This window comes from Bubalus bubalis, chromosome 19, assembly GCF_019923935.1.
Source record: "Bubalus bubalis isolate 160015118507 breed Murrah chromosome 19, NDDB_SH_1, whole genome shotgun sequence".
NCBI classification, from domain to species: domain Eukaryota; kingdom Metazoa; phylum Chordata; class Mammalia; order Artiodactyla; family Bovidae; genus Bubalus; species Bubalus bubalis.
The window spans coordinates 54,190,952-54,213,972 of record NC_059175.1 but is presented as its reverse complement, the minus strand read 5'-3'; positions in this window follow the sequence as shown (position 1 = coordinate 54,213,972).

Sequence of the window (23,021 nt, the reverse complement as noted above, 5' to 3'; positions counted from 1 at the left end):
TTTTTGGCAATGCCTTTTGCCTGAGCAGGAGGGAACATCTGAGTGAACTTGGTCGCCTCAAGCACTGAGCTGACACACAAAGCTACATGTCAGGTTACATAACTTAATTGGACCTGACTCCCCTTGGCTCAATTTGTCTTTGTCCTCCAGCTTTTATTCCCCCTTATTTTTAAAAGATGACACATATGTAACTAAAGTCAGAAATAAAACATCATACTTATTCAAATAATGTTTTAGGTATTTTTCTTAAACATAGTTTGCTTTTTAAACAGCAGACCTTAGGCAAATAGTGATATTATACATGGTTTTTCTGGCCTCATATCTGCAGCATCGCTTCTCTTGGGATCTAGCTATCCAGCTGGAAGGTTTGTCATTCCTAAGACATTAGTTGATATTACTTAAAATCTTCATACCCTCAGAAATTGTACAAATTGAATAGGACACTTGTAATAAACAGAGTCTGAAGACCAAGAACAAAGAATCATTCATAGTAAATAATCCTAACTAAAGAGCCTCTTGATGAGAGTGAAAGAGGGGAGTGAAAAAGCTGGCTTAAAACTCAACATTCAAAAACTAAGATTATGACATCTGGTCCCATCACTTCATGGCAAATGGGGGAAAAGTGGAAATAGTGACAGATTTTATTTTGGGGGGCTCCAAAATCACCATGGATGGTGACTGCAGTCATGAAATTAAAAGATTCTTGCTCCTTGGAAGAAAAACTATGACAAACCTAGACAGTGTATTAAAAAGCAGAGACATTACTTTGCCAACAAAGGTCCATCTCGTCAAAGCTATGGTTTTCCCAGTGGCCATGTATGGATGTGACAGTTGGACCATAAATAAGGCTGAGTGCCTAAGAATTGATGCTTTTGAATTGTGCTGCTGGAAAAGATTCTTGTTAGTAAGGATATGAAATGAATCAATTCTAAAGGAAATCAGTCCTGAATATACCTTGGAAGGACTGATGCTGAAGCTGAAGCTTCAATACTTTGGCCATCAATGCCAAAAGCCTGCTCACTGAAAAAGACCCTGAGGCTGGGAAAGTTTGACAGCTGGAGGAGAAGGGGTGACAAATGATAAGATCGTTGGATGGCACACCAAAACAATGAACATGAATTTGGAGAAACTCTGGGAGATAGTAAGGGACAGGGAAGCCTGGCACGCTGCAGTCCATGGGGTCACAAAGAGTCAGACACAACTTAGAGACTGAGCAACAAAAAAATAATCAGAGAAAATTGCAAGTAGTGATGATACATGGTAGAACTCTCTTCTTTAGGACTGGTAGATACTAATTTAATTTAAAAAGTAAAGTGGAAAATTAAACAAAAACCTCAATTAAACGGAGCTGAGAGACCAGCAGGGGGAATTCTCATTCTCTGAAATACTAACAGAGCCCAGCAAGAAGCATCAAGACTCCTCTTCTTTCCTTTCAAGGATTCAGCCAGTGAAAAATCCTAGACTCACAATTTACTGTAGTCTTCCCAACTTCCTTTTCTCCTCTGCAGAAACATTCTCCTTCTCTTGCTTTGTGAAGACTTGCACATGGCCAAACCCAAACTGAAATTCTCTGATGATCCCAAATAAACGCATGCTGTGTTCTTTTGCTGGAGAAATAATTTGTAGTCTATCTATTTTAAATCAACATTTTGTTTGCCCATACAATGACCACAGAAGATGCTCAAAGGCTCCAGAGCTTGTGAAGAAACAGGTACAATAAGCACAGTTGAGCCCATTGAACCCACTGTTTTTCACACTGACCCATGAGTTTGAAGATATGTCTTTCTCCCAGATTCCAGTTTACTCTCTCTTTGCATTTGAAGTTCTCTAGGCTTTATTCAGGATATGCTTAAAGGTTTTGTGTTTTCAACCTTGTCCTGTGTGTGAGTACTCATTTGGCACTTGGTCTGATTTTGAGGTGAGACTGTATTAGCTGAAAGTGGCTGGAAACCTTTGGACCACTTCTTTGGGAACATGGCTCATTTCACTGAAAAGGATATTTTTCAGCAGCTGGTCCATTCCTTTGGAATAGGTGCTATACTATCAAAACTGGCTGAAAAGCCTTCAGCCATATCCTTTCAGACCAAGCCATTTCCTTGGAACTGGCTGGTATTAGACTTACAGGGTATTATAGCAGCAAACTGTTTGAGATGTTTGAACTCTTTAAATTTGAGATGCAAGTTGCTTGAAAATTATTCTTTTATTCTGAAGAAAATCCTCTGATAAATGGGATTCCTAGTTACTTAAATTTTTGAAGTCACTTCCCTCCACACACAATATGTCTGATCAATTTTCTGTTTAAAAACTGTAATTCTGCCTCATGCACATTTCTAACAATGGACTATCTGACCTAAGGCAATTTAAAATATCAGTGGCCATTATGGGTTATTTTTGAAATTCTCAACTAAATTAAAAAAAAAAAAAAAAAGATCTAACTGGACTACAGTAACCCTAAAAGTGTCCAGAAATAAATGGAATGCTTGTTATAATTGAAACTTTGAAGCTTCTCAATGTTGTCCAAAGCAAAAAATGAAGCTGAATTGTGAACCATAGTCAGCGATTTTTCCAAAGTAACATGATCCTCACAAATATGCTGAGGAAAGCAATACAGTCATTCAAACTTACTAGCTTGATTTCTCTGACATACCAGCTAGTTGATATGCTTGTTGGTGAAGATTAAGTTCAGTATTGGATGACAATAGCTAACTGACTGGAAATAATCATATTTGGACTCAAAAATATGATGAACCCATTCACGACTGAAGCAGTTAACTTCAGATTGTTTTTAAAGAACATTTTAGTCTTTCTTCAGATGTTGATTCCACCTGAGTTGTTTATTGAAAGGCTGAAGGTCCTTTTCCTTCTACTAAAAAGGACCAGAATAGAATGGGAAACAATGTCCACTCTAAAGTGGGTTATTCTGACAAACCAGCTTTGTCTCACTCAAGACGAGTCCCCTAAAAGGAAGACTACAAGAATTCTTAATTTTCAGCTTCAGCAATCAAAGGCTCCTAAACAAAACCAAAGCACTCCTAGTTTCTGCTATTACTGCAAACAGCCAGGTTGTTAGAAAAATGATTGTTAAAAATTAAGTGCTTCAGGTGCATTTATCCCTTTAAACACCCTTTCCAATATCTTCCTAACTCACAATGACAGAGCTCTGAAGAACTACAGGAGATCTTCCAATTCTCCCTCTAAATTGGCTTGAGCAAACATTTCACTAGATTGAGAATGAATCTCTCCCATGCCTAACTGACACTAGAGCCACACTTTTGGTGTTCAACTTCACTACTATATGGCAGCTTCTTGCATGTGGAAGAGTAGTAAACTATTTCAGAATATGAAAACAGTTCACACAGTGGGGATCAATAATGACCCTTAAGAGAATCTTGTCTCTGAACCTATCTCCTTTTTGTTTATGCCCTTTGAGAGATACACATGTTTTCTACAAAGTTTCTCTGCCACTATCTACTTACTAGGTCAAGAGTTCTTAGAAAAGTGTGTGCTGGAATTTCTTTATTCCAAGAGAGAAATAATTCTAGAATTTGACAGCAATTATCAAAGCAGACAACCAGTGATGTAAATGAATCTTGTCAACGTTTAGCTATCTGTTCCATCTATGATGTTACTAGACTTGATTCTGGAAACACGGACCATTTGTCTCTATTGACAAAGTTAATATCCTCATTATGGGCACAATCTTTAAATGACATTGGCAAAATTCAGAGCACAGCTCTTGCCTGCATGTGTGTGCTAAGTTGCCTCAGTTATGTCTGACTCATTGTGACCCTGTGCACTGTAGCCCACCAGCTCCCCTGGAGAATCCTACAGATTATACAGGCAAAAATACTAGAGTGGGTTGCCATGACATCCTCCAGGGGATCTTCCCAATTCAGGTATCGAACCCCCATCTCTTACATCTGCTGCATAGGCGGGCAGGTTCTTTACCACTAGCACCACCGGGGAAGACCAGCACATGTCTAATTGAGTCAAACATCCCTCAAAACTTCTTTCTAGAATTAATATATACCCTGGAGGAAGCACAAGCTGGGATCAAGATTGCCAGGAGAAATATCAATAACCTCAGATATGCAGATGACACCACCCTTAAGGCAGAAGTGAAGAAGAACTAAAGAACCTCTTTTTTTTTTTCGCCCTGCATCTCATTGTATTTTTTTTTGTTGTTTCTTATATGATATTTTACACGTTTTAATGCCATTCTCACAAATCACCCCCCCTCCCTCTCCCACAGAGTCCAAAAGACTGTTCTATATACATCTATGTCTCTTTTTATATATATGGAATTTAGAAAGATGGCAACAACAACCCTGTATGCGAGACAACTAAAGAGCCTCTTGATGAAAGTGAAAGAGGAGAATGAAAAAGCTGGCTTAAAGCTCAACGTTCAGAAAACGAAGATCATGGCATCTGGTCCCATCACTTCATGGCAAATAGATGGGGAAACAGTGGCAGACTTTATTTTTCTGGGCCCCAAAATCACTGCAGATGGTGACTACAGCCATGAAATTAAAAGACATTTACTCCTTAGAAGGAAAGTTATGACCAATCTACACAACATATTCAAAAGCAGAGACATTACTTTGTCAACAGAGGTCCGTCTAGTCAAGGCTATGGTTTTTCCAGCATACATGACTATGTATGGATGTGAGAGTTAGACTATAAAGAAATCTGAACACTGAAGAATTGATGCTTTTGAACTGTGATGTTGGAGAAGACTCTTGAGAGTCCCTTGGACTGCAAAGACATCCAACTAGTCCATCCTAAAGATCAGTTCTGGGTGTTCATTGGAAGGACTGATGTTGAAGCTGAAACTTCAATATTTTGGCCACCTGATGCGAAGAGCTGCCTCATTTGAAAAGACTATGATTCTGGGAAAGCTTGAGGGCAGGAGAAGGGGAAGCAGAGGAAGAGATGGCTGGATGGCATCACTGACTCTGAGGACAGAGGAGCCTGACAGGCTACAGTTCATGGGGTCACAGAAAGTCAGACACAGACATAAGAAGGAAGACAACGCTCTTAGGGTATCACACAGAGACCATCATTGACCCATAGAGTATTATAACCAGCAACTGGACCCTGTGACATAAGGACTCCAACCTGTCTTAGAGTCATTGTTGTCATTGACCTTTTGGTTAAGACCAGCTCCAATACTCTGGCCACCTGATGCAAAGAACTGACTCATTGGAAAAGACCCTGATGCTGGGGAAAATTCAAGGCAGGAGAAGAAGGGGATGCCAGAGAATGAGATGGTTGGATGGCATCACCAACTCGATGGACATAAGTTTGAGCAAGCTCCAGGAGTTGGTAATGGACACAGAAGCCTGGTGTGCTGCAGTCCATGGGGTCGCAAAGAGTTGGACACTACTGAGAGACTTAACTGACTGAGAAAATCAGTGTGGGATCAGTTTTAAGCAAATCTGTACTTCATGCCGTAGAAGCATTCCTAAATTCTCATCACACATTTCTCATTTAACTTTTCTTAGTCATCCACAAGATCCCTTACAAGTGCTTAATGCTGCCAGATTACCTCCTGACTTCTCATAATCTAGAGGAAACCCCTTTGGGTAATGCTAACTTCTGATGGCTTCCATTGAAAAGATACCAATAGCAAATATTGTGTGAGGTAAGCTATTTTAGTGCTCCCTTTGTGGCTCATCTGGTAAAGAATCCACCTGCAATGCGGGACACCTGGGTTTGATCCCTGGGTTGGGAAGATCCCCTGGAGAAGGGAAGGGCTACACACTCCAGTATTCTGGCCTGGAGAATTCCATGGACTGTATAGTCCATGAGGTTGCAAAGAATCAGACATGATGGAGTGACTTTCATTGACTTGAAGCTATTTTAACTCCATTTGATCTTGCTAAGGCATCCCCTTTATTTATGGTTACCTCAGTCTGACAGGCAGAATTATATGTTCTTACATGGGCTTGTACTTTTTCAAAGGACAAAACTACCAATAGGGGCACAGTGTTAAATAAGCTGCCTGCAATACAAGACCCAGGTTCGTTCCTTGGGTCTGAAAGATCCCCTGGAGAAGAAAATGACAACTCACTCCAGTATTCTTGCCTGGGAAATCCCATGGACAGAGGAACTTGGTGGGCTACAGTCCATGGGGTCACAAAGAGTCAAACATGACTGAGTAACTGAGAACACAGACATACTTTCAGATAGTTCATTATTTTGGAAGCAATGTGATTTCCAGAAGAAATAAAATAAAATAGACCCCTATGTTTATGACTTATTGGATACAATATTTCTACTTTATTCTTTAGTTATTATTAAGATTCTGGGGCATTCCAAACTTCTCTGGAAGCAAGGAGAAATCACCTTGCTTACATTTCACAAGTAATGCTTCCCTTAAAGGAACCATAAGTGTCAAATATCTGTCTTAGTCCAAAAGGATATTTCCCTAAATAATTAGAAAACCTGGCTAGATAAGCTCAACATTTGGCTTCAGGAAATTAAAAAAAAAATGGAAAATTAAACAAATGTTGATTTAATAAAATGAAAAAGCTGTGATTAGGACCAAATAATAACCCAGTTCTACTAGAGAGTCTAAAATTTCCAATCTTCATCACAGTGCATGCTTGAAATCATTGGTCTACTGACAAAATAATACCCTTCCTTCATCTATATTGGTGGGGAAACTAATACAGCCAGAAAAAATATTTACCTTATTTTCTCATTTATCCAAAGTACAAACCAGGGAAGTCTGTTTGTACTGCTCCTAGACTTTTCAAACTGCCTACAGGATCATTCAAAATCTGGTAAGTATATTTTATATAACTTAGTCCATCCTAAAGGAGATTGGTCCTGGGTGTTCATTGGAAGGACTGAAGTTGAAGCTGAAACTCCAATACTTTGGCTACCTGATGCGAAGAGCTGACTCACTTGAAAAGATCCTGATGCTGGGAAAGATTGAGGGCAGGAGGAGAAGGGGACGACAGAGGATGAGATGGCTGGTTGGCATCACTGACTCAATGCACATGGGTTTGGGTAGACTCCAGGAGTTGGTGATGGACAGGGAGACCTGGCATGCTGCAGTTCATGGGGTCCCAAAGAGTCAGACACGAATGAACGAATTAACTGATCTGAACTGAATTCAATCTCGTAGATGTTAATACACTTTACAGGAAAACTTGACTTGATCATCAGTACTTTCAGAGAAGTATCTTGATCAAAAGGGAAAAATCCAAAAAAAAAAAAAAAAAAAAAAAGATAGAAGCCTTATTAAATGTGGTTGGGAAACTTGAAAAGTGAGCTCTCATTCACTTTCAATGTTATCAGAGACCAACAGGAAGAAGAAAGACTCCTCTATTTTCCTGGCAAGGATTTAGATGATGAAAAATCATGGACATTTTGTTTACTATAGTCCTCCTAATTTTCTTTTCACCTCTGTAAAAGTGTTCCTCATTCTATTCATGCAGTAATTTGCATATGGCTTTTCATGAATGCAAACCTGAATCAAAATTTCAATTTTCTGCTGATCCCTGACCCCCCCTTTTTTTCCTAGAGAAATAAATGGCTGGCTATTTGTCTTAGGTCAACACTTCAAACATTTTTTTTAAACACATATGAGTACATTTATTCAGTAGCCATTTGATATGAAGTCAAAGCATTTTCTCTGGAATAGACTGTAAAACAAATGATTACAATAAAACAAACCATTGACATGAATAGTTGTGAAAACAACACAACTGACCTCTTTTAATCAAACTATTCAACTGGTGAAAGAAAAATATGCAGATAGGTATTTGCATATAGAAAGACTGCAGATAGCAGTCTACAAGCCACAAGTGTCCATTATTCCATGGGTATTTACAATTATTTTCTTTTCTTCCTTCTTTCTTCCTTCCATTCTTTCGACCTTTATTTCTTTCTTTCTATTTTTCTTTTAGTAAGGTCTATATTTTACCCAAATTTTCAGTGAACAATACAGTTTTATTAACTGTAGGCACAATGTTGTACAACATATCTCTAGAACTTATCCATTTTACACAAATATAACTTTATACCCACTGAATACTAGTTCCCTATTAACACTTATCACTAGTGGTAAAGAACCCACCTGCGACACAAGAGATGTGGTTTCAATCCCTGGATTGGGAAGATTCTCTGGAGGAGGGCAAGGCAACCCACTCCAGTATTCATGCCTAGAGAATCACATGGACAGATGAGTGTAGTGGGATACAGTTTATGGGATCACAAAGAATCTGACACCACTGAAGCAACTTAGCATGCATACAGCACACACAACCCTTATCCCCAGATCCTGGCAACCATCATTCTGCACTCTGGTTCCATGAATTTGACTACTTTAGGTACTCCACATAAATGGGATAATGAAGCATTGTCTTTCTGTGACTGGTTTATTTCACTTGTGCATGATGTCTTCCAGGTTTATCTATGTTGCATATGGCAGGATTTCCTTCTTCTTTAGGTAAAATAATATTACACTTCATGTATATACCACACTTTTTCTAATCCATTTATCCACTGACAGACATTTAGGTTATTTTCATTCCTTGGTTATTGTGAATACTGATGCAATTAAAACCAGGGTTTCAAAAGATAACTGTAATCCCATATAAGTGTTTTTCAAAGAGAATGGATGGCAATAATTATTCAGTTGACTAAGAGACAGGCTAAGAGAGCTGTGTCAAAGTCTTCAAAACATACTACTCAGTTCCTAGTGATCATTTCACAGGTTAACATAATAAAGAGTCTGCTCTACACAGTATTTCAGCACCTGACTTGAAGAGGTTTAAAATAAAATAGCCAGAAGAAGATTGCAGAATAAACTACACTCTAGATAGTTAAACATAAACAACCAATCCCTCAAAACCAATTTTATTTATAATGAGTTATTCTGGTTTAATCAGTGCTCACCAACACATTATAAAATATGAAGAATGTTAAGTGATTTAATAAACGGTGATTTGGACCCATATATTCATTTTAGTGTTGACTCAGAAACCTCAGGGACCTACATGTCTTCTATCACCTTCCTTCTATTCATCATGCTGTGGCTACACAGGCTTCCAGCCTATTCCTTACATAAGAAAGATATCTTTTCCTTAATTTTCCTTCTATGTGTGACTTCCCTCCTAACTTCCATAATATGCCTGCTGCTGCTACGTCACTTCAGTCGTGTCCGACTCTGTGTGACCCCGTAGATGTCAGCCCACCAGGCTCTCCTGCCTTTGGGATTCTCCAGGCAAGAACACTGGAGTGGGTTGCCATTTCCTTCTCCAATGCATGAAAGTGAAGTCGCTCAGTCGTGTCCGATTCTTAGTGACCCCATGGACTGCAGCCTACCAGGCTCCTCCATCCATGGGATTTTCCAGGCAAGAGTACTGGAGTGGGGTGCCATTGCCTTCTCCGCATAATATGGCTAATCTTCCCTATATACTTGGTGTTTGCTTTAATGTCTTAACCCTGTAATTTACCTCCTCACTATCTTAGAGATACTATTTATTTTTGATTAAGTTTCTTTCTTTACTGTCTACTTCTACTAGAAGTTATCCTTCATTACAGCAATAGAGTCTTATCCCCAGTGTCAAAACTAGTACACAGCACACAGTAGAGCTTTGGAAATAGTTCTTGAATGAATAACTTGTTCCCAATTTTTCTTATTATAGTCATAGTTCTGAATGAAATTTTAGCTGATTATACCTATCTGATTTCTCTCATTTAAAAAAGATCACTATTTTAACTACATTAAGAGAATAATTATATTAATTATAATTATTATTATTCAATTTTACATAATTATGAGAAGAGATGAAAAGAATTATCACCTGCCTAATGTGTTCCAATAGTCTCCTTATTTGTTGAACTCATTGCACCTGAAGTACACAGTTCATTCTTCTACAATTTTCTAGTCAAATAAGTGAGTCAATTTTCTGTGGAAATAAAGTTCAGAAGTCTCTGACTAAATGAACTTCATAGAAAGGAAACATGAAGAGTGGACAACTAAATCTTCGAATTCTATCTCTTTCCTGTTGTCTTTAGCAATGTTCCATTTAGATTTTTTTCCTGTCTGGTTAGCTCATCAAAGGTTAAAAGGATAAAATCCTTGCTCTGATACATTAGTGACTTTCTTGATTTTAGCATAATCAATCATGTTAAGGGAAAAAGAGCTGGCTTTATCACCACTAAATTCAGATAAAGTGACCCAATAGATAATTGGGCTTTTGAAATTTTGAAAGAAGCATATTCTATACCTGGGAATAATATTATAGTGCCTACACAAAATTATTAGCATTTGGAAAACTTCAATGAAATTGTCTGCAATTAGAAGATTCAAACACAGTTTAAGCAGCCAGAAAACAATCCTGTTTTGTCCTTCAGGTGCCATGAAGTAACAGGTGTCTTAATACCGAGCGTGAAACATTTTTTAATAAGATTCTGCTAGTAATTTCCAGTCTTTTTAATTTGGGCAGAGACTTTTGGAAGGTACTAAATTCTATTACTTTGCCAACAAAGGTCCATCTAGTCAAACCTATGGTTTTTCCTGTAGTCATGTATGGATGTGAGAATTGGACTGTGAAGAAGGCTGTGGTGTTGGAGAAGACTCTTGAGAGTCCCTTGGACTGCAAGGAGATCCCACCAGTCCATTCTGAAGGAGATCAGCCCTGGGATTTCTTTGGAAGGAATGATGCTAAAGCTGAAACTCCAGTACTTTGGCCACCTCATGCGAAGACTTGACTCATTGGAAAAGACTCTGATGTTGGGAGGGATTGGAGGCAGGAGGAGAAGGGGACGACAGAGAATGAGATGGCTGGATGGCATCACTGTCTCGATGGACGTGAGTCTGAGTGAACTCCGGGAGTTGGTGATGGACAGGGAGGCCTGGCGTGCTGCGATTCATGGGGTTGCAAAGAGTCGGACACGACTGAGCGACTGAACTGAACTAAACTGAAATTCTACAAATATACAGTTAGCCACCATTTCTAGAATATTACTGACCCTTGATACAAACAGACTGTCTCAACAAAAGGTGCATTTGCCTGTTTGACTCAGAATGTGTATCTTGTAATAAAATCAGTTTTTCCCAAGTTGTGGTGGGATCCAGAATATCCCATTGTGAAATGGAAATAGATTGTTTAATCAAGTGCAAACTTCCGCTCCTAAGACCTTAACTAACTTCACAAAAAACCGTGGCAAACCAGACTCTGGTCTACCTAAACCACTGGCTCCCTTTAACTCTCATTTGTGAGACTTGTCATATAGTCATGAACCATAGTTTACCCATGACACAGCTATCCTCCATAATGAAAATAAATTATAAATGCATATGTTATTGAAACTGAGGGTCAAGGATTAAAGAAAATATGTACTGTTTTAGTAGAGAGAAATTTATTTTAAATTGACTGAAATTCATCTTGGGTTCAAGGAGTACTGCTAAGAGCCTCATTTTATTATAGGTTTAATGTGTCACCAATTACTAGAATATTAATGTTGGATAATCTATGAAAAAATATAATAACTTATTTTATATAATATGTATGCATGCTAAATCACTTCACTCATGTCCATCTCCTTGTGATGTTATAGACTATAGATCACCAAGTTCCTCTGTCCGTGAAATTCTCCAGGCAAGAAGACTAGAGTGAGTTGCTATGCCCTCCTCCAGGGGATCTCCCCGACTCAAGGCTAGAACGCATATCTCTTATGTCTCCTGCATTGGCAGGCAGATTCTTTACCATTAGAGCCACTTAGGAAGCCCATTTTATATTATATTCATAATAAGAATCTTTTGGGATGAATCAGGTGATCAAGAATTCTTTGTCATCATTTCTTCTCTATCCTGCTGGATTCATTCTTGAACCATACCTTGAATACGAAGACATCAGGAAGGGACAGGATTCAAGAATTTTTTAAAGATCTGTCCAAGAGCAGGGTCCATGGGCACTGAATTGCCATCATGCACCCTGCCTGCACATTCTTGTATCACATGATCTTGCACATAAAGTTCATTTAATGAACATTTTGAATTAGCAGACTGTAATATAATGCACCATTATAGAAATTCATTGGCTATTTTTCAGTCATTGATTCCTGCCTATTGCAGTTGTAAAATCCCAAACTACTGTACTGTTTTGGTCAACCTTCTTTTGATCATTCTCTTTCCAGGTGTTTCCACCTGCCTCCTTACAAGTGGTATCACAGGCAACTCTCTATTTTCTATCACTGTCTTAACAAAATAATAACTTTTCTTGGTTTGTATCTTTTCCAATTACATCATGCTCAAAGGAGTCTCACTAAAGAATTGTGGGGTTTTATTCATTTATTTTGTCTTGCTTTCTGAATAAAGAAGCAATTCATTCCCTCAGGGAAATTATTTTAGAATTTTACAATATTTTGCTCTTGACATTTGTATTCCAGGATATGAATGGAATGATACTGATATGGAAATTCAAAAAGATAAATTGTTGATTCATAAAGAAAATTGAAAAACCCTCTGTTAAAACTATATTGTGGATATTGACTACACATTCTGACAAATAAAATGGCAGGCTATCTCACATTCACTGTCAATAAATATTGTTTATTGAAGCTGTTTAGTTTGAGTAGCCTCCTTAAAATGTTAAATGATCACTTTCATTGGAGCTTTATGAATGCACTGCTTATCTGTTCTATGAGTACAAATGAAATAGCCAAGTTATTCATCAATGATGTGATTAACCAGGCTCTAAAATGCTTGTAATTATGTTTAGAAAATAATCAGAAAATTTTCTGTAGTGACGCAGAAGCTTTTATACATCTTTGTAACATTTGTAAGGTCATGGAATGGTAATAGTATGTGAGAAAGCTCTTCAAGTTGAATTTCATAACAATATGGTTTTTCATGTTTAAGGTAAAGTAAGAAGGAGAATCTGAGAGAAAGAAATGTAGAAAGTGACATTAGGTATCTTTATGAGTGTTTCTAAAGCTGTAGGCAGGACTTCTCAGGTGGCTCAATGGTAAAGAATCTCCCTGCTAATGCAGGAGACTCAAAAAGGTCAGGTTTGATCCCTGGATTGGGAAGATCCCTGGAATAGGAAATGGTAACCTGCTCCAGTATTCTTGCCTGGAAAATTCCACGGACAGAGGAACCTGGAGGGCTACAGTACACGGGGTTACAAAGAGTCAGACATGACTGAACAACTGAGTGTGCAAATACACACACACACACATAAAGCTGTAGGAAAGATAGGTTTCAATATTTACTTATTGTTTCCTTTAATTTCCTTTCCTTATTCCTTATGAAACTTACATGTAAAGTGAAATTTACATAACAAGAGAAAATTTGCCTTCCTGCTATTAAAAGAAAAGAGAAGCAGAGACTTTACTACTCAAGATCTGATTCACAAATGTTCATAAATTTGAGATACCAAAGATGCAAATATACATTTTTATTCATTTAAAATTCCAGTCTTAGTTTCTTTCCCTCCACTTATCCTGTAAACTAAAAGGAAAAGCAAATTAATAATACAATATTTCTGTTTACACAACCATCTTACCAGTAATTTAACCATCAATAAACATTTCAACTAAAAAAGTAGTTTTATTTTTGTTTTCTTTTTTTATATTGTGTGGAATGTATCAGAAATAAAACAATTTGCCCTAAATCTTATTTTTTAATGAATAAATCAATAAACAGACACCACCAGTGTGAGTTCTTACAGATCTCGTGAAAATTGCTGCTACACTCGCAGAATAAGCCCATGTCAAGTAGTAAACCTTAAGGAAATGAAATACTGCTGCTTGAGGAGTTTAGTTAGCATTCTAACTGTCTATTTTGCTACAATAAAGTGATCTTTATTGTAGCAAAATATCAAACAGAGGAAATTCATCTCTGAGCAAAGTTAACTGGAACTTTTTGCTGACTCTGGTTGGGAAATGCTTCTGCCTGAAATGGAACTGTTGCTATTTCTCCACCCAGACTAATAACCCAGGCTGCTCTTGGTTATCAACTGCTCTAGGCTTGCATGTCAGGATCCTTCAGGTTTGTCTCAGCTATGGCTGGGATAGCACTTGCCAGAATTCCAGGGCTTCTTCATCACTGCTGGTAAGGTCCACTGGTTTCCAGAGTAGCTTTGATCTTCTTTGCAGATCTTCTTAACTCTTTGTCTCAATCTGGGACCAACTAGCATACAAACACTACAGTTTCTATGGATTTTCTCATTCTTTGTTGTATTTTGTGGAGTTTGGACTTTTGAATATCTTCTTTAAACAATTTTATCCCAGTTAAAGCAGTTTCCTCTGCCCGAATTCCACCCACTATTCTTGTGTTTAAAATTCCCAATCTCTGGTAAAGATTGTCCGCTTGTGGAATAAGAATGTCACTCACTGTAGCAGAAAGCAAAGACTGTTACAGCCATCAGCCACTATAGCTCACTCCCACTCTGAGGAGGGTGAGCCCTGAGGGAACCCAGGGTGGAAACAGGATGCCCAACTCCCCATTCTCCCAGGCAGTGTACCCTGAGGAGACTCAGGATAAGAAAACTCCGGATGACTGGTCCAAGATAGCTGAGGTGCACAGCAAAGGAATGATTTCTGTGAACCCAGACACTTGCATCTTCCCATACATTTGTTGTTCAGTCGCTCAGTAATGTTCGACTCCCTGCGACCCTGTATTACAGCACACCAGACTTCCCTGTTCTTCACTATCTCCCACAGCTTGCTCAAATTCACATCCATTGAATCGGTAATAACATCCAACAATCTCATCCTTGGTCACCCACTTCTCCTGCCTTCAATCTTTCCCAGCATCAGAGTCTTTTCCAATGAGTCAGCTCTTCGCAGCAGGTGACCATACCTATGTATAGCTAAAAGTCCTAAATTCTTTAATGAAACCAGCTAATTCAGATTGGGACTTGGACACAAAGTCATTTAACTGAGATCTCATCTGCCTCAGGATTTAATGAAACTCAGGTTCTTGGTGTCTCATCACAGAAAGGGTTCAGTGAGAGACAAAGAGATAGGTAGGTAGTGTATTTATTTAGAGAGAAATACACTCTACAGAGTATGGGGCTACTCACAAGTTGAGAGCAGCACCAGGGTTTGGGGTTCTCAGTTTGTGTGTGTGTGTGTGTGTGTGTGTGTGTGCTCATTTTTATCTATTTGTGTGTTCATGATGAATCATGTCTGACTCTTTGCAACCCCATAGACTGTAGCCCACCAAGCTCCTCTGTCCATGGGATTATCCAAGCAAGAAAACTGAAGTGAGTTGCCATTTTCTCCTCCAGGGTATCTTCCTGACCTAGGGATTGAGCCCATGCTTCCTGCATCAGTTGTTATAGGGATTGGTAATTTCATAGGCTAATAAGTGAGATGAGTATTCCAGAAATCTTGGGAAAGGAATGAGAATTTCCAGAAATTGGGCCATTATCCATTTTTTGACCTTTATGGTCATCTTGGATCTGTAATGGTGTCTGTGGGTGTGTAATAGGAAGGAAAGTGGTAGGGCACAACTTTTGAAAGAATGATATGGTCCAAGGACACAACATAAACTGATTAGAATCAAATGGGTCCAAGATGTCAGACAAGTTGAGTTTGATTAGACCTTGAGCCTCAATCAGCAAGCTAAATGACACACCCAGAGGAGCCATGACAGTTCCAAGTCATTGTCAAAAGACCAAGGAGTGCTGTGGCCCAATTCCTGGAAATCTCCACCCCTTCCCCAAAATAGTTGAAATAATCCTTCCACTCACTGTCATATGAAATTACCCAGCCCATAAAAACTAACCACATCACACTTTGCGGCCACACATGCCCTCTGTGATGGCCCACACTTTGTAGAGTGTGCTTCTCTCTGAATCCACTTCTTAACTATCACTTTTGGTGATATCTGGTTGTCTCTCACTGAATTTTTTCTGCAATGAGACATCAAGAACCAGAGCTTCATTAGGTCCTGAAACTAGGTATCATGGGTTTCAGCTGGGTTTGAATCCCAGCACATGGGTTCAAGTCCCAATCTGAAGTAAACGGTTCAGGTGTGTCATTTAGTGTGCTGATGTGTTACAGTGAAATTGTACGGAGGCTCAAAGTCTAGTGGAAGTCGACTTATCCACCATCTTGGACCTATTTGGTTCTAATCAGTTTATGTTGTATCATTCTTTTAAAGGCTGCACCATGTCCCCTTCCCTCCTTTTTCATTAACTTGAGATGTCTGGTTTTCTTTAATTAAAAGAAATCTTTTGATGTCTGACTATCTGGTCTTTGTTGCAAAAACTGCTATATATCCTGGCTCTTCCCTTGCCTCTTTGGAGCATTCTCTCAGAACAATCTGAGTGCTGTGTCCCAGGCATAAGTGCTCAGTCCACTGAGAAAAATATAACTTTCAGTTCGTACACTTTTTCCAGTTGACACTTGCCATCCCCTTTGCACTGAACTCCAGCTACATCTTATCTGGTGACTGTTTCCTGATGACACACTTAGAGTCTTTATTTGAGCTGTTTTAATTGCAAATCTTTCTTTTTAACCTTGGATGATGATGACCCAGATCTTCCTCATCAAACTGAAGGTTTTTATCTCTGGTTGGGTCTTTAACCCAACCAAAATCTAGATTTGAACTTGAACCCATGGTCTTTTCATTAGAACCACTTACCTGGTGCCTGGACTTCCTGAGGCTCAGGTTCTTTGTGTCTTAGTGCAGAAGGAATTCAGTGAGAGGCAAAGCAGTAGGCAAGCAGTAAATCAATTAATACAGGATACTTGTGAGGGAGGCAAGTGGGCAGGTGAGGAAGGTGTGTCCCCGGGATTAAGTAGGCTACATTTTTATAATTTTCCCCATTCTTTATGTAGATGTCAGGCTTACGTCACTAACTCCTTCCTTGTATCAGGCGGGAGAGTGTTTGACCCTATGAGACCAAACTGAGACTGCAACAGCAGTTATTCAAATCAGCTCAAGGCTGATAACACATGCTAAAATATATTGAATCATCTTCAGTTCAGTTCAGTTCAGTTCAGTCACGCAGTTGTGTCCGACTCTGCGACCCCATGAATCGCAGCACACCAGGCCTCCCTGTCCATCACCAACTCGCAGAGTTTACCCAAACTCTCGTCCATCGAGTCAGTGATGCCATCCAGCCATCTCATCCTCTGTTGTCCCCTTCTCCTCCTGTGCCCAATCCCTCCCAGCATCAGAGTCTTTTCCAATAGGTCAGCTCCTCTCATGCAGTGGCCAAAGTACTGGAGTTTCAGCTTTAGCATCATTCCTTCCAAAGAACACCCAGGGCTGATGTCCTCTAGAATGGACTGGTTGGATCTTCTTCCAGTCCAAGGGACTCTCAAGAGTCTTCTCCAACACCACTGTTCAAAAGCATCAATTCTTCGGCACTTAGCTTTCTTCACAGTCCAACTCTCACATCCATACATGATCACAGGAAAAACCATAGCCTTGACTAGTTGGACCTTTGTTGGCAAAGTAATGTCTCCGCTTTTGAATATGCTATCTAGGTTGGTCATAACAAGGGTCTCTCACTTTGGAATGTCACACTTTCCCTAAAATCCTGTCTGTGGTCCTACAGATCATTTTCTTGCTGAACTCCACTAGAGAAATGCAGGAACCTCATCTCCCTCTCCCCACCCATTTTGACTTAATGACTTGGGTATATCTAGTGCTTTTATTTATGACTTTATAGTTAAGCAAGCCTGCTTCCTTCTGTGATATTCCAATAGCTTTCCTGAGTGGTCATTTACTTACAAATTATCTTCCAAATTCCCCAGGTTTTTTATCTATAATCCCCTACTAGGACTTCTACAACTACCTGTGCATGCATGCTCATCCACTCAATCATGTCTGATTCTTTGCAACCCCATGTACAATAGCCTATCAGGCTCCTTTGTCCATTGAATTTTCCAGGCAAGAATACTGGAGTCGGTTGCCATTTCCTTCTTCAGGGACAACGGCCTGTGCAAATGTCTTAGTCTACCCCTATCAACAGCAACCAAAAACCCATCTTGGCCCATTCTCACACCAGTCAAGGTTGGGCCCCAATGCTCTAGCTTGTCATACAAGTGAATTTGGATATGTGTTCTCTGCGCCAAAAGCATTTCCTGAAATAATGGGGCAAGTTTTCATTATTGCTGTCTGCACTTATCAGTTGCAACTAAATGGGGGTATATCTGAGAATCTCAGTTATTGGAGATAAGCCTGGAGACTCTGACTCTGGGCTCGCTTGAGCCCCTGGGCACTGTTGACAGGCTTATAGTGACCCTACTGTGTTTTTGTAACCCATTAATCAAGATGGAATTCATATACTATAAAATTCACCCATTTAGTGTAAATTCAGTGTTTTTTCATATATTCATAGAATTGGGCAATATCATCTGAATCAATTATAAAACATTTTCATCACTACCTTCTGCCAAAGGCCCCTATGCCTATTTTAGTCACTCCCTAGTTCCTTCCCACCTCTTCAGCCAACCACTAATCTTATTTGTCTCTACAGATTTGTCTATTGTGAATCTTTCATATACATAAAATTATATATATATATATATATATATCATTTGTGACTAGTTACTTTAGATTAGTATATTGTCTTTAAAGTTCATATTGTAGCACAGAGTAGCATGAATCATGCCCTATTCCTCTTTATTGCCAAATAATATTCTAATATATGGATATACCATAATTTATTTATCGATTACTTGGTTGTTGGGCACTTGTTTTTCACTTTTTAGCTACTTTGCAAGACACTCCCATGAACATCCATGTATAGGTTTCTGTTATGGGCATATATTTTCATTTCTTTTGAGTTGTATGGTAACTATGTTTAAGCCTTTGAGAAACTGCCAGACTATTCAAAGTGTCTTACTCTATTATTTTACATTCCCATTGGAGCTATATAAAGGTTCCAATTTCTCCACATCCTTACCAACATTTTTTACCATCAGTGTTTTTTTTTTTTTTTTTTTTTTTTTTGGTAGCTCTCCTCAAAAGTGAAAGTGTTAGTCTCTCAGTTGTGTATGACTCTTTGTGACCCCACGGACTGTAGCCACCAGGTTCCTCCATGCTTGAAATTCTCCAGGCAAGAATACTGAAGTGGATAGCAATTCTCTTCTCCAGGGGATTTTTCCAGCCCAGGGATTGAACCCAGATATCCCTCTCTGCAGGCAGATTCTTTCCCATCTGAGGCACCAGGGAAGCCCTAGTGAGTATAAAGTGATAACTCATTGTGCTTCTGTTTGTATTCCTCTAATGACTATGCTGGGCTGGAAGAAGCACAAGCTGGAAACAAGATTGCAGGGGAGAAATATCAATAACCTCAGGTATGCAGATGACACCACCCTTATGGCAGAAACTGAAGAGGAACTAAAATGCCTCTTGATGAGAGTGAAAGAGGAGAGTGAAAAAGTTGGCTTAAAGCTCAACATTCAGAAAACGAAGATCATGGCATCGGGTCCCATCACTTCCTGGGAAATAGATGGGGAAACAGTGGAAACAGTGGCTGACTTTATTTTTTGGGGCTCCAAAATCACTGCAGATGGTGACTGCAGCCATGAAATTAAAAGATGCTTACTCCTTGGAAGGAAAGTTATGACCAACCTAGATAGCATATTCAAAAGCAGAGACATTACTTTGCCAGCAAAGGTCCGTCTAGTCAAGGCTATGGTTTTTCCAGTGGTCATGTATGGATGTGAGAGTTGGACTGTGAAGAAAGCTGAGCACCGAAGAATTGATGCTTTTGAACTGTGGTGTTGGAGAAGACTCTTGAGAATCCCTTGGACTGCAAGGAGATCCAACCAGTCCATTCTGAAGGAGATCAGCCCTGGGATTTCTTTGGAAGGAATGATGCTAAAGCTGAAACTCCAGTACTTTGGCCACTTGATGCGAAGAGTTGACTCATTGGAAAAGACTCTGATGCTGGGAGGGATTGGGGGCAGGAGGAGAAGGGGATGACAGAGGATGAGATGGCTGGATGGCATTACCGACTCGATGGACGTGAGTGTGAGTGAACTCTGGGAGATGGTGATGGACAGGGAGGCCAGGCATGCTGCGATTCATGGGGTCGCAAAGAGTCGGACACGACTGAGCGACTGAACTGAACTGAACTGACTGAATGACTAATGATGTGAGCATCTTTTCAGGTGCTTTTTCACTATTTGCATATCTTTCTTGGAAAGTATCTATATGAATCATTTTTCTATTATTAAATTATATTAACTTTGTTCATTTAGTTGTGTCAAGTCTCAGTAGCAGCAAGAGAGATCTTCGTTGCAGTGTGTGGGCTTCTCTCTAGTTGTGGTGTGGGAACTCTGGAGCACATGGGCTTGGTAGTTGTGGAACACGGATTGAGTTGTCCCTCTGCCTATGGGATCTTTGTTCCCCGACCAGGGATTAAACCTGGGTCCCTTGCCTTGGAAGGGGTATTCTTAACCATTAGACCACCAGGAAAGTCCCTATATTAACTTTTTCTTAGTGAATTATGTTTTTATATATTTTAGATACAAGTCTTTTATCAGATATATGATTTTCCTGAATTTTCTCCAATTTTATAGATTTCACTTCATTAATGGTATTTTTTGAGGCACAAAAGTTCAAACTTTGCGAGAAATTCATCTTTTTTTTTTCTTTTTGTTGTGCATATCATTGGTGTTCTTAGTGACTTATCATGAAGATTGATGTTTCATTCTTTCTTTTTTTGCCTAAATGTTACCCTCTAATTAAAAGCAATCCTGAGGCAGTTGAAATAAATAAAAGGCTAAGTTCATGGCCCAGTGACTGTTCATCATCTTTTCTTATGCTTTTTGATTTATTTTTGTTTAATCTTGAACATGAAGAATCTAAATGTGCACAACTTCTTTGGAGGTATACAATTTATCTGAAATCCAAAGACAAACTTAAAACAAGATATCTGTGTATTATTTCTGGGCTTGTTTTAGAAATAAGCAGTTATTTTTCCCTTCATGCCTCATACTCACCATGATAGCTTAATCTCTCATTTGCTACTTCTAGGTCATTTTATGTGATCTCTAATTTCTCCTCACATTTATATAATTATTTTTAACATTCCAATTTCTTATTTTTTAAGGGAGATAACAACTACTGTATTCTTAACCTAGTTTTACAAGAAAAATGAAGACTATGACTTCTCTCCTCTAGTAGGACTGAATTTTTTTATGAGCTGCTCAATATGCATCATCAAATATGGGGTATTGTGAGATAAGATGAGGAATCTAGTGCGATCAGCCCCCACACTCATCATCAACAGATATTCAGAGGCATTTATACTAAGTTGTGGGAAGCTGAACTTTTCCTGTACCTTTTTTAGTCGCTACTTTTTCCACAGACATATACACTCTGTGCTTGTATGTATCCATGGTCTATGAGAGAAATAGCATGTCACTCCAGGTTACAGGTGAGCTAGGGAAAAAAAATTATTTTACATAAAATAAGAAATAAAGTTTCATTTCATATTCTATACAGAAATCAGTGCAATCTAGATTATAACTTAAATCTTAAAAACTAAAATTTCAAATTTTTGATAAATAGTATGTTGAAATCTTTATATTTTGATAAAAGGAAGGATGAGACACAAACATTATTAAGTATAAAAGAAATAACTAAATTATTTTGACAAAGGGAAGGATGAGACAAGGAAGGATGAGACACAAACATTATTAAGTATAAAAGAAATAACTAAATTATTTTGACAAAGGGAAGGATGAGACACAAGCATTATTAAGTATAAAGGAAACAGTTAATTAAATTTGACTATATTCAAATTTGAAAATGTGTTCATCTAACTATAACTTAATGCAAATGGAAGAAAAGTGTTAATATACAGGATATAATCATGATAAAAAAAGGCAACAAAGGATTAGCAGGTATGAAACATAAAGAAATACAACTTAATAAAAACCTGCAAACTGCTCTTTAAATTAGGAGATTGTCTACTTTACTTGTTACATTCTGTACTCTGGAGTTAAGGTTGCCAAATATGGAACATAAAAACACTAATTTAAATATGAATTTTAGATAAATGGTTAATATTTCTTTTGCATGAACTATCTCACAAATATACAGGGCATACTTAAATGCATCATTAGTCAACTAAAATTTGAGTTTAACTGGGTGTCCTATGTTTTAACTGGAAACTTTAATTTTCAAATTTGTATTGAGAATAACATAAAGAGTCTACCCAAAGAGGAGTCTCTTCTCAAAGCCTAAGGAAACTAATGCATTACACAATTAAATTTAATGTACTGTTAGTATATTGCTATGCAATTATAGATATTTTACCTAGTACCTGGGAAGAACACATGCTTTAGGATGAGACATTTGCTCAGTCACTCAGTTGTATCTGACTCCTTGTGGTTACAGGGACTGTAGCCTGCCAGGCTCCTCTGTTCATGGAGTTCTTCAGGCAAGAATACTGTAGTGGGTAGCCACTTTCTACTCCAGGGTATCTTCCAAACCCAAGAATCAAATGTCATCTGCACTGTCAAGTGGATTCTTTACCACTAGCACCACCTGGGAAGCCCAATGTAGATATTATAAAATAAAAAATATATTGCTCATTATATTTCTATGGGTAGCTATGTGAATTACTTTGAAAAGGTTAATAACTTTTAATAGAAATCTTAATGTTTTCATTTATTAAACAAAAGAATTATATGATGTTATTACAAGAGCTCACCTCTCTCTAAAGTGTGATTTCATGAAGCTCCAGTCTTGCTGATTTAAGTTAAATCTGAAGATGGATGGTGTACACCATAGTACCAACCTGTAGTGACATAATGATTTCATTTCACATCTCTCGTCTCCCCACTTGTGCCCAGTGCCCCAAGACTACCAGCTGCCACCACATTAATGCTCTTGAGGTAGTCCTTTTTCATTAAAATAGTGACATATTAAAATGTATTGTAGATTAGATTCTTGTCATATAAAATACCAAATCCAAAGAGGTAACATAAAACAAGCTAGCTGCCTTATTCTTGGTGCAAAGTTGGACTGCTCTGAATTCTAATAAAATGGGAAAGAATGACAAGTGACCTGTCAG